At 44.4% G+C, this 12,146-nt stretch overlaps 1 protein-coding gene across 9 annotated transcripts in view; it reads right to left on the bottom strand.

The window, feature by feature from the left end:
- The window catches only part of LOC139756673 (fat-like cadherin-related tumor suppressor homolog), a 1,059,999-nt gene that overhangs the window by 757,976 nt on the left and 289,877 nt on the right, over positions 1-12,146 (bottom strand). Inside the window, exon 2 of one of the 9 annotated variants that reach the window (XM_071676338.1) lies at positions 1,098-1,141. The exons of the other annotated variants lie outside the window; for them this stretch is intronic. The gene's annotated coding sequence lies outside the window, so the exon portion shown is untranslated. The remainder of the gene's footprint in view (positions 1-1,097; positions 1,142-12,146) is intronic. 9 annotated transcript variants of the gene reach the window in all.

Below are 12,146 nucleotides of genomic sequence, written 5' to 3' on the forward strand. Positions count from 1 at the left end.
TTATCTCCCTCCTTACACTCATTTACCCAGTCATTATCTCCCTCCTCACTCTCATAAGTCAGCTACTATGTCCTTCTTTGCTCTCACCGTCCATTCAGTGCTTCCCACTTTACTCTCACTTCCAAGTCACTATATCTCTCCCAACTCTCACTACCCAGTCAGTGTCTCTCTCCTTACTTTCACGACCTAGCCAGTGCCTGTTTTTTTTTTTTCATTAATCACAACAGTCCTCCTTACTCTCATTACCTAGTAAACGCATCACTCCTTTCACAGTGGAAGAGTTTTAGAGTGCCGTGGACAAGTATTTACAGAGTGTACCAGACCAGCCAGGCTGTGGAGGCTACGTGGGGCTAGGGGCTGCGGCTTCCAACAGCTTGGTCGACCAACGACCCAACTCGTCAGTCAGAGAACGAGGGCAGATATGACCAAGGTATTCACCACGTATTCCTTACTCTCACTCCTTCCATGCTCTCAGTACCCAGTCCGTGCCTTCCACTTACTCTTAATTTCCCTTTGACTTGTATCTGATCTGCCAGGAAGATGATGGTATGTAGAGGTACGAGCTGCGGCCTCAGGTTGATCAGAGGAGTGATAGTGCAACGAGATCCTAGAAGGAACAGTGAAGGTAGAAATAAGACTCCACTATCAAGATACGATGAGGTAAGGTGAGGGTAAGGCAGGATAAGGTAAAGTGGGGAAAGGCAAGGTAGAGTAAGGTAAGGGGGTTTAAGGTAAAATACAGTGAAGTGGGGTAAGGTAAGGTAGGTAAGATAAGGTAAGTAAGCACTTATCTTTTGACTAAACAAGTCAGTTCCTCATCATCTCCTCCCCTCTTACCACCCTGTTTATTTTCTTCCTTCCCTTTTAACTATGGCGGTCACAGCCTCCCTTCCCTCCACATCATTAGAGTCAGTGATTGCCTCCTTCCTCTCTCTGGCCCACTCAGGACCTCTGCTCGACTCTCATTATCCCATTTACTTCCTCATTAACCCCTTCAGTCATTACCCACCCACCTCTCTCCGCGTCCCAACCTCCTCTTCAATACTCTAGCCAGTAGCTGCGTCAAAGGTACAGTTGGGAAGGTCAGTTCAACTCACCATAGATGTCTCTCCTCTCTGGCTGCCACAGACTCGAGTCTCACCTGGAAATAGAAATGGAGTTTAAACTCGGGGGAAAGCTTGAGAGCAAAGGATTTTTACGTGATATCATAGCTAGGGCAATAACGATGAAATTGTACTCTTACATATACACTAAAGAGGCTATAGATTTGCCACTCTTACCCATAACATATTTACCCATGTATCTAACACACACACACACACACACACACACACACACACACACATAGATAGATATATAGATAGATAGATAGATAGATAGAAAGATCGACAGATAGATAGATTGATCTTAGATCATGGAATATTCACATGTAAATCAATCCAAATAACGTTTACCATCTCGCACCCCAGAACTGAACTGACGCGCACTACCGGGAACGGTGAGGTGGACGGGCCATCGTTGTGCTGCTACCCACAGCTCCACGTCCACTCACTGTGGACCACAGGGGTAGCGCAGGCTGCAGCCATCGGCAGTCAAGGGGTTACACCGTACGCCTACCATTCTCGGTAGCCCTGGTTCAATTCTCAGGCGCGCAGTGGTTAAACTTTATATATATGAGTTTTTCTTTTTTTTTTTCATACTTTGCCGTTTTCCGCGTGAACTCCTGTCACCCAAGGCTGCGCTACTTTCGGTAGCAGGGAAATGTAAATTCTTTTGGAGTGAGAAGTTCTTTAAAATGACTACTGCCAGTGATACAGTCTCACCATAGGTGACTTTTCACGCACCGTGAACCTTCTTACACTCAGAGTCAAGAAACACCTCCTTAGGAGTATATATATATATATATATATATATATATATATATATATATATATATATATATATATATATATATATATATTTTACTGATCAACCTACAGACCTTATGTAGTCCAGGGCAAGATGCTACTGAAGGTGCAAGGTTGTGGTTGGATGATGACGAAATGTGTTAAAAATGAGGTATAGAATGGGAGGAATCCCGCAGTGCTGGCGCAGGTGCATGAGGTGAGGCGGGAGACCATGGGAGAGGTTGCTTGGCTGCCAAGTCTTCGTGGACCTACTGCTGTAGAATTCTATGGCTCATGCCTTGGTGGCGGCTGCCCCTTTGTGCTTTTGATGCGAGCATGACCGTGCATGACCGCAGGTCTCCTGGTTCCGGCTATGTCTGATGATGGGTGATGACAACGTCCAGTGAAGGCAGTACTCGTAGAGGACACCAAAGACACCTGCCATGAAGAGGACACCTCAGGGGGTCACATGAGAGACTTCTGCAGTTCTTACGCAGGAGGCACACACTAAGGGGCTGCTCTAGTCACATGACAAAGACTTCAGGTATCAGAGCAGCGAACTTGTTGTCTGAGGTAAGTCGACTGCTTGACCCTCTATCTCGCGGTAATGTCCGGGTGTACGGATGCAGCCAGTTTAATCTCGAGTGAAAAGAAGTCCTTTCCACAACACGACCAGTTGTAGGGGCTAAAAGGCTCAAAGGCTGCTGGATCCGACCTAAGTCATTGCCAAGAGAATTCTGAGGTCACTGGAAGGTAAGCTGGCAGGTGTTTCATGCGGCCATAGTCCCCCCCCCTATGGTATAAGGGGTCAGGTGAGGTCACACAAGTCGTAACTTTTAAGGTGCAACGGTGTCATCCAGACACCTCGCGATGTAGTGTCATTGTCGATTGACACATTACCTCTCTCTCTCTCTCTCTCTCTCTCTCTCTCTCTCTCTCTATATATATATATATATATATATATATATATATATATATATATATGTATATGTGTGTGTGTGTGTGTGTGTGTGTGTGTGTGTGTGTGTGTGTGTGTGTTCCTGTGTGTGAGTGTATACACAACCATGTATTTAAAACTGTAAAATGTTCTGATGGCATACCGCCTGGCGGAGGGAGGGCTGTTATGGAGCAGGGGGTGAGTCAGAGCAACATGTTAGCGGTGGTGGTGGTGCTGGTTGTTTGGGTGGTTGTGGTGGTGGTGGTGGTGAGTCAGAGCAGTGTGGTGAGGATGGTGGTGGCGGAGGAGCTAAGGCTGGTGATGGTGGTGGTGGTGGTGGCGGTATGTCGTCTTACATAAACAAGACAAATATCCCTCCACTTCTCCGGGGACTACTGTGGTTATGGTTAGTTGCCGGGGGGATCACAGGGCATCTGTCTGGCCTTCCCACAGCCCCCTTCACTTTCCCTCCTGCCTCCAGCTTAATTTTTTTCCCCTTTTTCTATCGCAAAAAAAAAGATGGCGAATACTAATGTTCATCGCTGCCCTTCCTTAAGACGGTGACATAAAAGAGGAGGCTGCAAATTGGAAGGAAGGAACTGAAGCTAAGCTGTTGAATAATACAGCAAGATACATTGTGCTGTAAGAGGCACATAAGGACAGAAGGGAGTTCTGGGGCAGGATATATATATATATATATATATATATATATATATATATATATATATATATATATATATATATATATATATATATATATATATATATATGAACTATATACAGCAAGTGATGATACTTAAGTATTTTGGGCAAGACATCATGGATGATATGCACAGTAATATACACAACTGCTGGATGTGCTGGGAACCCTGATGGTAAGGTTAACATCTTGTCTCTCACAATTAACAAGAGAAACAAACTTCATACTTCTTACTGAGGAGGAGTCGAGCTACAGTAACATCGAGGTCTCTCCCTACTGATCCTGTTTGCGAAGCCATTTACACCAGAGGTTCTTCATGTGTGATACTATGGTGGTAGACGGATTAGTGTGCGAGATACGTTCATCATCTTGTGTCACACTTTTCATGCCGTCCTGCTTTCGTATTTTCCCATCTCGTCATTTATCCTGCCTTCTGGTTACCCTTTGGATTTCCATCTTGCCAATCCTTAAATCCTACCTCTTGTCCTACGATCCAACCCCATAATCTATAGTTATATCCAGCCTTCTAACCTGCTATTCCTCTTACCTAGCCTCAGACGCCCCTGGCGGCGCTCGTAACTATCCGTACCTTCGTACTTCCTCTCATGTTGGCCTCCCATTATGTCGAGCGGCCTCAACACCCACTCGTTTTCCTTGCCTCCCGCTCACCATCCTGCCGGTTGCTCTTCACGACCACCAACACCAGTTCCTTACTCTGCTCACCGTTTGGGTCTCCTGATAACCCTGTCGCTACCCTGTCTCCTTACGACCCGCACTCCTCCTTGAACCCTGCCCTGCTATGCCTCCTCCCATGCCTCCCTCACTGCTCCATAAACAGTTTTATACCCTCCCTCAACCCTTATATATTACTCTCTTACTTCCTGCCTCCCACTCTACTTCCTCACTCCTTCCTTAGATCTTTCTTCCTTATGAAACTTTTATAAACTGCTTCTTTACTGATTTCTATTTTTCTACTTACGACCATTCGCCAACCTTACTCTTACCCCGACTTACTTTCCTCATACATGTCCTCGCTATCGCTACCCTGAAGTAGACTTTACCTCATAATTTGCCCTCCTGTCCTCATTCTTCCCCCTTTCCTTGACTTTAGTGGCCTCTAAACATACTTATATCTCCTCGTAAACTTGTATTACTATATTTCTTTCCCTAAAACGCCGCGCTTTCCAGCAATCGTTCTCCCGTGAACTCTTAAATCAGCTTTCTAACAAGTCCCTCCCACCTCGTTCGGCCACCACTAGCAAAAGGCTCCTGCTAAAGTATTTAACAGGCTCTGCTCTCCGTGGCAGTCGCGTGTCGACGCCCAGGCAAGCCGGACCTAACTTGCCTCCATGTTTAATCTTACCCATGACAACCTCGCAGATGATATTTCTCAAGGTTTTTTTTTTCTATTCTGAAAATGAACCTCATCCCTCCTGTCTTTATTCACAGAGTCTCGGCTTTTCACCGAATCTTAGTATTTGCATATCATTACTTTAGCTCGTGGCCGAAGATTAAAATGTAGGCAAAAATGTACATGTAGGCTTGGTATATACATATATAAATCATGTGAAATTAAAGAAAGTAAGGACTAAAAAGGGAGAGAGAATTTGCTAATTAAAACAGCCAGACTGGAAGCATTGGACTGCTCAAGGGTCTTGTTCACAAGAAGTGGCAGTCAGCGGGAGTGAGTGGTTGTGAAAAATGCAATGAATCAGCACTCAAGTTCACGAGCATGTTCATAATGATCAGGATGGGCAATGATTCTATAAAAAAATATCTGTATTTGATTGCAACTGTGTACTGGAGCGTAAGCGAACCAAATCTATCAACTAACACCGACAGGATTCAATGTCATCATTTTCAAGCCATTCTGTTATCTTTACTCTCTTCATCTAAATCCTCCGGATTATAAGCATTAATACCACCTTCTACTTTGTACTGTTCCAAGTCTTAAATCACACATCCTCGTATTACCTCACTCCCGATGTGATCTTCCGAGATGGTTCCTGAGCAGGCAAGAGTACCGGATCCCTTACAAACATCCACACCAAAACATGTCGAGAGATTTTGTTAAAGGTTTCTTTAGTCGCCTTCTACTACACGCAGGGAATACGTGGGAAGTATATAAACTGGCAATGCAAAACAGCCTCTGCTGATACATTCTTAGACTTCACATGAGAAGCGGAGCAGTACAAGACTCAGTCCTGGCAATCATAATTTTCATAATCCGGATCAATGTTCTGAAGACAAAACTCATCAAGTGAATCTCAAAAAATTGACGACGACTTAGCATTAGGAAATGTTCTTTGGAGGAACAATGTCTTAAGATTCGGAGCGCATTAGACAAACTGATGAAGTGGTCAGAATAACGCCAACCTGATGAAGTCTTCTGGGGTCATCTACCCCCCCAACACCCTGTGCTGAGCCCAGGTTGTTGGGTTGGGTCGCTGGTCTACCATGCTGTTTGGAAGCCGCAGTCCACAGGCCCACATAGCACCCCCCCCCCCCCCCCCCCCCCCCCGGCCTGGCTGGTCTGGTACGCTCTGCCAGATGGACTTAAATGTACACAAATGCAAAGTATTGCATTTTGGCGAGAAAAAAAAAAAATACGGGTATAAAACGCTCAGTAATCCATCATTAGAAGTAAAAGACTAAAAAAGAGCTTCAGGGATTATCAGTAATGACCTAAAACCAAAAAACAATGCCTAGTGGCATATACAAAAAAAAAAAAGGGACGAAAATGCCACATCTCAAAGAAACATCAATAATAAAACGCAGGATACACAGCTAACTCTTTAAAAGAACCTGGTCAGACCTCATTCGTGATGCGCTGTTCAGATATGGTCACCAAACTTAATCAGAGAAAAATCTGAATGAATTCAGAAAAGAGCAACTAAACTAATTAACAGCTGAAAAATAAGCTTTATGATAAAACTCAAAGATATAAAATTATAATTCTTATCTTTGCAAAAGACCAGATTCATTAAAAGCTTTCCAGATACGAAATACCAGAAATAATGGTATGAAACGGGAAGGCGCTTTCGTAGGGACACAGATGCTCATAAATACACAAGAAATGAATACATATATGTACTAACACACACACACACACACACACACACACACTCATATATATACAAGACAGCTTCGGTTCTGCGCCCCTAGGGGTGTTCGTTCCAAGAGCTTGTACAACAGTGTGTCTCTCACCCTTTAAAGTTATCATCCAGGTTACTGAACACTCCACTGTGATTGGTTAGGGTGTCCTGCGGCCTGACACCTCAACCAATCAAGCAGCAGATGCACGTAAACAAAGTGTGTTGTGTCCACAGGCTGGGGGCTTCGAGGGGGGCGGGATGCCTTCCCTGTGTCCACACCTCCGTCAGGCCATATCTCACACCATCCACACCAACTCCGCCTCTGCCTCCCACCACACACACACACACGGGTATGAACGACAGAGTTATCGTTCATCAGGGAACCACAAGAATGTCTCATATCACATTTTAGAACGAGACATCCGTGCGAATCATCGTCACTGAAACCTTCAATTTTTCCCCATAATGTTCTGGTTTAAAACATGTTAAGCCTGAGACATGACGCAACTTCCTCAGCTTGTTGTGTGTCGTGGAGATGCATGGAGAGGCCGGAAACTTGCCTCATATTGCTGGAGCAGGGTGTGCGCCCTGCGCTAGAGCTGGGGTTTAAATAATGCATCACAGGGAAACGGTACGTGGCATAAAGCTCTGTACCGGGAGACTTCCTTCATGTGTACAGACTCCACCTTTAAAACGAATATATTTTTTTCAGTTTCAATAAAAAAGTTAAATAAATTTCTTCAGATATGGCTGGCTATTTAGCTTGCCGGTGTACACTGAATAGCAGGTGGTGGGAAGAAATACCCACGAGGAGCGTGATGCAGTTAACATCACCAGTTAATATTACAAGTAAGAACGGTTAGAGTGGATGGTGAGGAAGTAACAGAGTTGGAACGGAGGGGTCGGGTGGAGGAAGAGGAGGCTGGGTCGCACCAGCTTTTGGCGGCGGTGGTGTTGGCGGTAGTGGTGGAGGAGGAGGGTTTGCACCAACTGGTGATGGAGAATAATGTGGGCCTGCGTGCAGAGGCTTTCAACAGCTTGGTCGACCAAAGACCCAATCCAACAGCCTAGGCCCAGCCCAGGGCAGTGGGGGTGAAGACCCCCACCCCCGAAGACTTCACCAGATATTCACGGGGTCTCACGAGAGGTTGGTGGATGATGAGAATTGGGGGCAGGGAAGGAGGGTTGATTCAGGTATTGACCTCCAAACCCAAAATCATTACTCCAGGTGATCGACCCTCTGAGAACAAAACCTTGAAAAATCTCTCACTACAGATGAGCTTCTGCAAGACTTATTACAATCACTGCTTCTTCATTGCAGTTACTCACGCTTGGTAGAGTCAGGAGGCAATACTAAGTTTCCTTTCGCTTGGTAGAAGCACAAGGCAATACCAAGTTTCCATCGACCAAACATGAAGTTGTTGTCCTTTTATACAAAAATAACAAACATGAAATAATTGAGGAGTTTTCTTATTAATCTGTGGAAAAGTGTCAAGACATTCACCTCGTGAAGATATCTTCGGATATATATATATATATATATATATATATATATATATATATATATATACATAAATATTCTCAACACCAAAACAGGAAATCTTTTGTTAAAACAAACATTTCATCATTTACCAAGCTTTAACTCCACGCTGAGCAAAGGGAAAATGTAGCTCACTTGCTATTTACTCGCTTATTTTCACTGTCAATATTTTGCCTGTACACACCAGACACAAACACTCCCGCAGGTTTTCCCTTGTGGATTAACGAACAATTCACAGCCGCGCTAATCTTAAACTGAATTTGACTAAAGTGGTCATTAAGACTCGGGATTCTCTCGTTCCTCACTTCCATCAGCAGGTAAGAGAAGAAATCAATGGACAAATGAGAGAGAGAGAGAGAAATACCACGTCCCCAGGGTGCATTTCCAGGCTCCTTTTTCCCCCACAGTAGCTACGATTCTTTACAAGCTCCTCCAGCCACACTTGTTCCATCAACAAAATGTTCTTTAATCTTAAAACAATCTATATCTATTGATCTGTTTATGATTACCCCAGGACCATTTTCTATGAATGAGGCCTTCCTAGTTGTTACCTAGCACCTCTTTCTAAAGGTTCTTGCAGTCCAATGTTGCGCTACTGCCACGTACAGGGATATGTGGACTCCTTAGGAGTAATATATTCTTTGACGAAACTCTACTACCAGTGATAGAGCCTCGCCAAAGGTGATGTTTCGCTCACGGTGTAACCTCTTACAGGCGGAGTTCGGTAACATACAAACACACACACACACACACACACACACACACACACACACACACACAAACAGGGCCCCAAGAGTGTGCAGTACACATAGGTAATCACACATATACAAGCCTCATGCGTGTGAAACTTCTTGCCCGACTTTCTTTTCTTAACCCATGGTACAGACAACATATGCCTCTATCACAGGCCATCTCTGATGGAAGAAATAATTGGGGGGGGGGGGGGGAATAAAGGACTGCAGTCAATAAGGGCTCTACAGGTGTTTGTAGACCTGACTCTTAAAGATGCGAAGGTCACTGACGAAGGAAAGACAAAAGGAGGAGGAAATTCCAAAGCTCAGCTGTTCAAGAGAAGAAAGACGTGGCATAACGGTCAGCTCTCGAGTGTCCGAATAATAAACGAAAGGAAGCAGCAGCCAGGCGGGTGCCTCGCGTTCAAGCCTTGGGAACATGGGTACATACAGACAGTTCACCAGAGTAATGGCCATAATAATGCCTGTAGAAGAGAGAGAGAGAGAGAGAGAGAGAGAGAGAGAGAGAGAGAGAGAGAGAGAGAGAGAGAGAGAGAGAGAGAGAGAGAGAGAGAGAGAGAGAGAGAGAGTAGCAGCAGCAGCAGCAAAGTGGCGTACAGAAAGGGACAGTTGATGAAACATCATGCCAAGAGGATAAATGAGACGGAAGGATTTTGATTCTCTTGTGATTAATAAAGAGATGGAGAAGGAGCCACTCCAGGATGTGTGAGCAGTACATCACACTAGGGTTAATAAAACCCATATAATATGACACAGCTGCTCTCATGAAAAACAACTGCTGCACCTGTACAATATCCGCAACTTATGGGAAGCAGATTTTGCCCTGTTCATTATGTGGTGCTTGCAAGAGAGGGCAGAGGATATGATTATGCCCAACATGATTATGTTATTACAGGGCTGAATTGTGGTGTTTTGAAACTGAACAAACGGAAGCGAATGGCAGATAAAGGTATAGGGAGAGACTGAGTTATATCACCAGTGAATTCAAATAGGTTACTGCTTCCCTATCCTAACATGCTGTACAGGTCCGGAATGAGAAAAGAAATACGTTCAGTACGAGAGAGAGAACGAGAACTTGAAGGAAGAAGGGAAGTAAATTGAGTGTAAGTATGTAAAGTGGAATCATCAACATAAGAGCGAATAAGGTTAGAAGTAGAAGAGAACAAATACTGAAAGAAGAAAGTAGGTGACAGAACAGAACCCCAAGGAACACCAGTGTTGATAGGATAAGAGACAGGGATATCGCTTGTCAATGACCACAACAATGCAACAGCAAGAAAGAAAACTCTGCATCAGAAACACAGAGAAACAGGAAAACCAAAGGAGGAGAAGTTGAGAAAGCAAAGACTTGCGCCAAACCCGGTCAAAATACTTGGAGATGTCGAGAGTTACGAGAAACGTTTCAATAAAATCCCTGACAGATGAGGACCACAGGTGAGTCACGCATTGTGAAAGCGCACTGGTGATCACAAAGAAAGGAATGGGATTCTAAGTGTTTAAGAAAGTGAGTTAAGGTGAGTTTCGAAGACTTTAGCGACAGCAGAAGTGAGAACAATGAGGCGATAGTATTAGAGCGGTCTCTTTTCTCAGAGGTGGGCTGCAACAAGACATGCTTCTAAGAGGAAAGAAATGTCTGGGTTTTTAGACAAAAGGCAAAATAGGCGAGGATCAGAGCTAGCTCATGAGCACACTCCTCCAGGACCTAAGGAGGTATACCTTTTGAGCCTAGTCCACCTGCAATGGCAAAGTACTGATATGACCCGGCGTGAGGAGAACGTAGGAGATGGTATATGTTCTGTGAGAGGAGATGTGGCCGGAGGATTAGACGCACAATCATCCTCAATTGAATTTGAGAAAAATAAAGGACAATAAACAACAATTTCATTAGTTGGAGAGAGTTAGCTATAGATTAATCATACAGGTAGACAGGGGGAAAGGATGAATTAAAGACGTTACTGCGTATGCCTTTGGTTAAGGACCAAGGAAATTTTTCAGAAGTCAAATCAGCACACTTTCTATTCATGAGGGAGAAGAGAAGAGTTTCAAGGTTCGGTACGCTTCGTCCTTGATGCGACCAGGCATCAGAGCAGGAGCGACCAAACCATGAGCGGGGAGGGGAGGAAGATATAGTAAAAGATAGGATACAGGACTCCATCCTAACTAAGATAAACTCTGCTATGCGTTTAGCACAGCGTGAAGCATCCTGGCCAGCGAAGCCGTCCGCACCCGTCACAAGGGAAAGTCAGTAAAGCCGCGCATGGATGATCGCTGAGTTGTCCCGGAGTGTCAAAGTTGTCTATTTATGGGAACCCCTAGATCCCTCCCTGAAAATACCCTGGTTTTATCCAAGACCCTTTCCTCCAGGGACTCCTGCAGCTCCATAGCTGCGCTCCACAAGCCAGCAGCAGAGAGAGGATGGACCCCCTTGATGCTAGAAGTTCTTTGACGACACTGTCTTCTGTTTCGTCAACTGTCGACGTGATACAGCCTCGCCAAATGTGACTTTTCCCTGGTTGCGTAACTTCGAGCAGGCGTAGTCCGGTAACATCCCCTGAACTGTAGAAATAGTTAAACAAACACACACACATGCACGTCTATAGAAAAGATCAATTAGCCCTTAAAAGCAGACGGACAAGTTATTTAATACAAACATTCCTTATTGGTCTTCAAATTAAATTATTCATTAACGTTTTATATTGAACGAAATAAATGAAGTGTCGTAAATACAAACTTCATTTGACGTTTTCCATAACGTCGCAAACTGCAGTGAAAATACAGTGTTGAAAAGTTCCGACACTGATCGAAGGGGGAAAAAAAAGAAGCTTTCTGCCAACAAATCCAGTCATTCAAGCGTGAAGGAGCAGTCCAAAGCATTTGAAATATGGGACGCAACACGAACGGGTTATCTAAATTCACGGTGGAAGTATTCTCATATAAGAAGAATATTCTGACATCAGTCTCTCATGAGATTCTCATTTTGAGGCTAATGGTCTCAAAGAATTCAGTAACTTGAGCCATGAGAAGCCTAGGACAACCATGCAGTGTAGTGTTATACGATGCTGTGTTGTGTTGCATTGTGCTGTGTTGTTTCGCATTGTGCTGTGTTGTGTTGTACTATGCTATGCTATTACAGGGGTCAAGAAGGGTGACGTGCATCTCTATCACCAACGGTATGCGTTAACAGCCTGACTGCTGCACGAGACGACTGCCGTCTTCGTCAATAACAGGGTGCGTTG

Source organism: Panulirus ornatus, chromosome 2, assembly GCF_036320965.1.
Source record: "Panulirus ornatus isolate Po-2019 chromosome 2, ASM3632096v1, whole genome shotgun sequence".
Classification (NCBI taxonomy): Eukaryota; Metazoa; Arthropoda; class Malacostraca; order Decapoda; family Palinuridae; genus Panulirus; species Panulirus ornatus.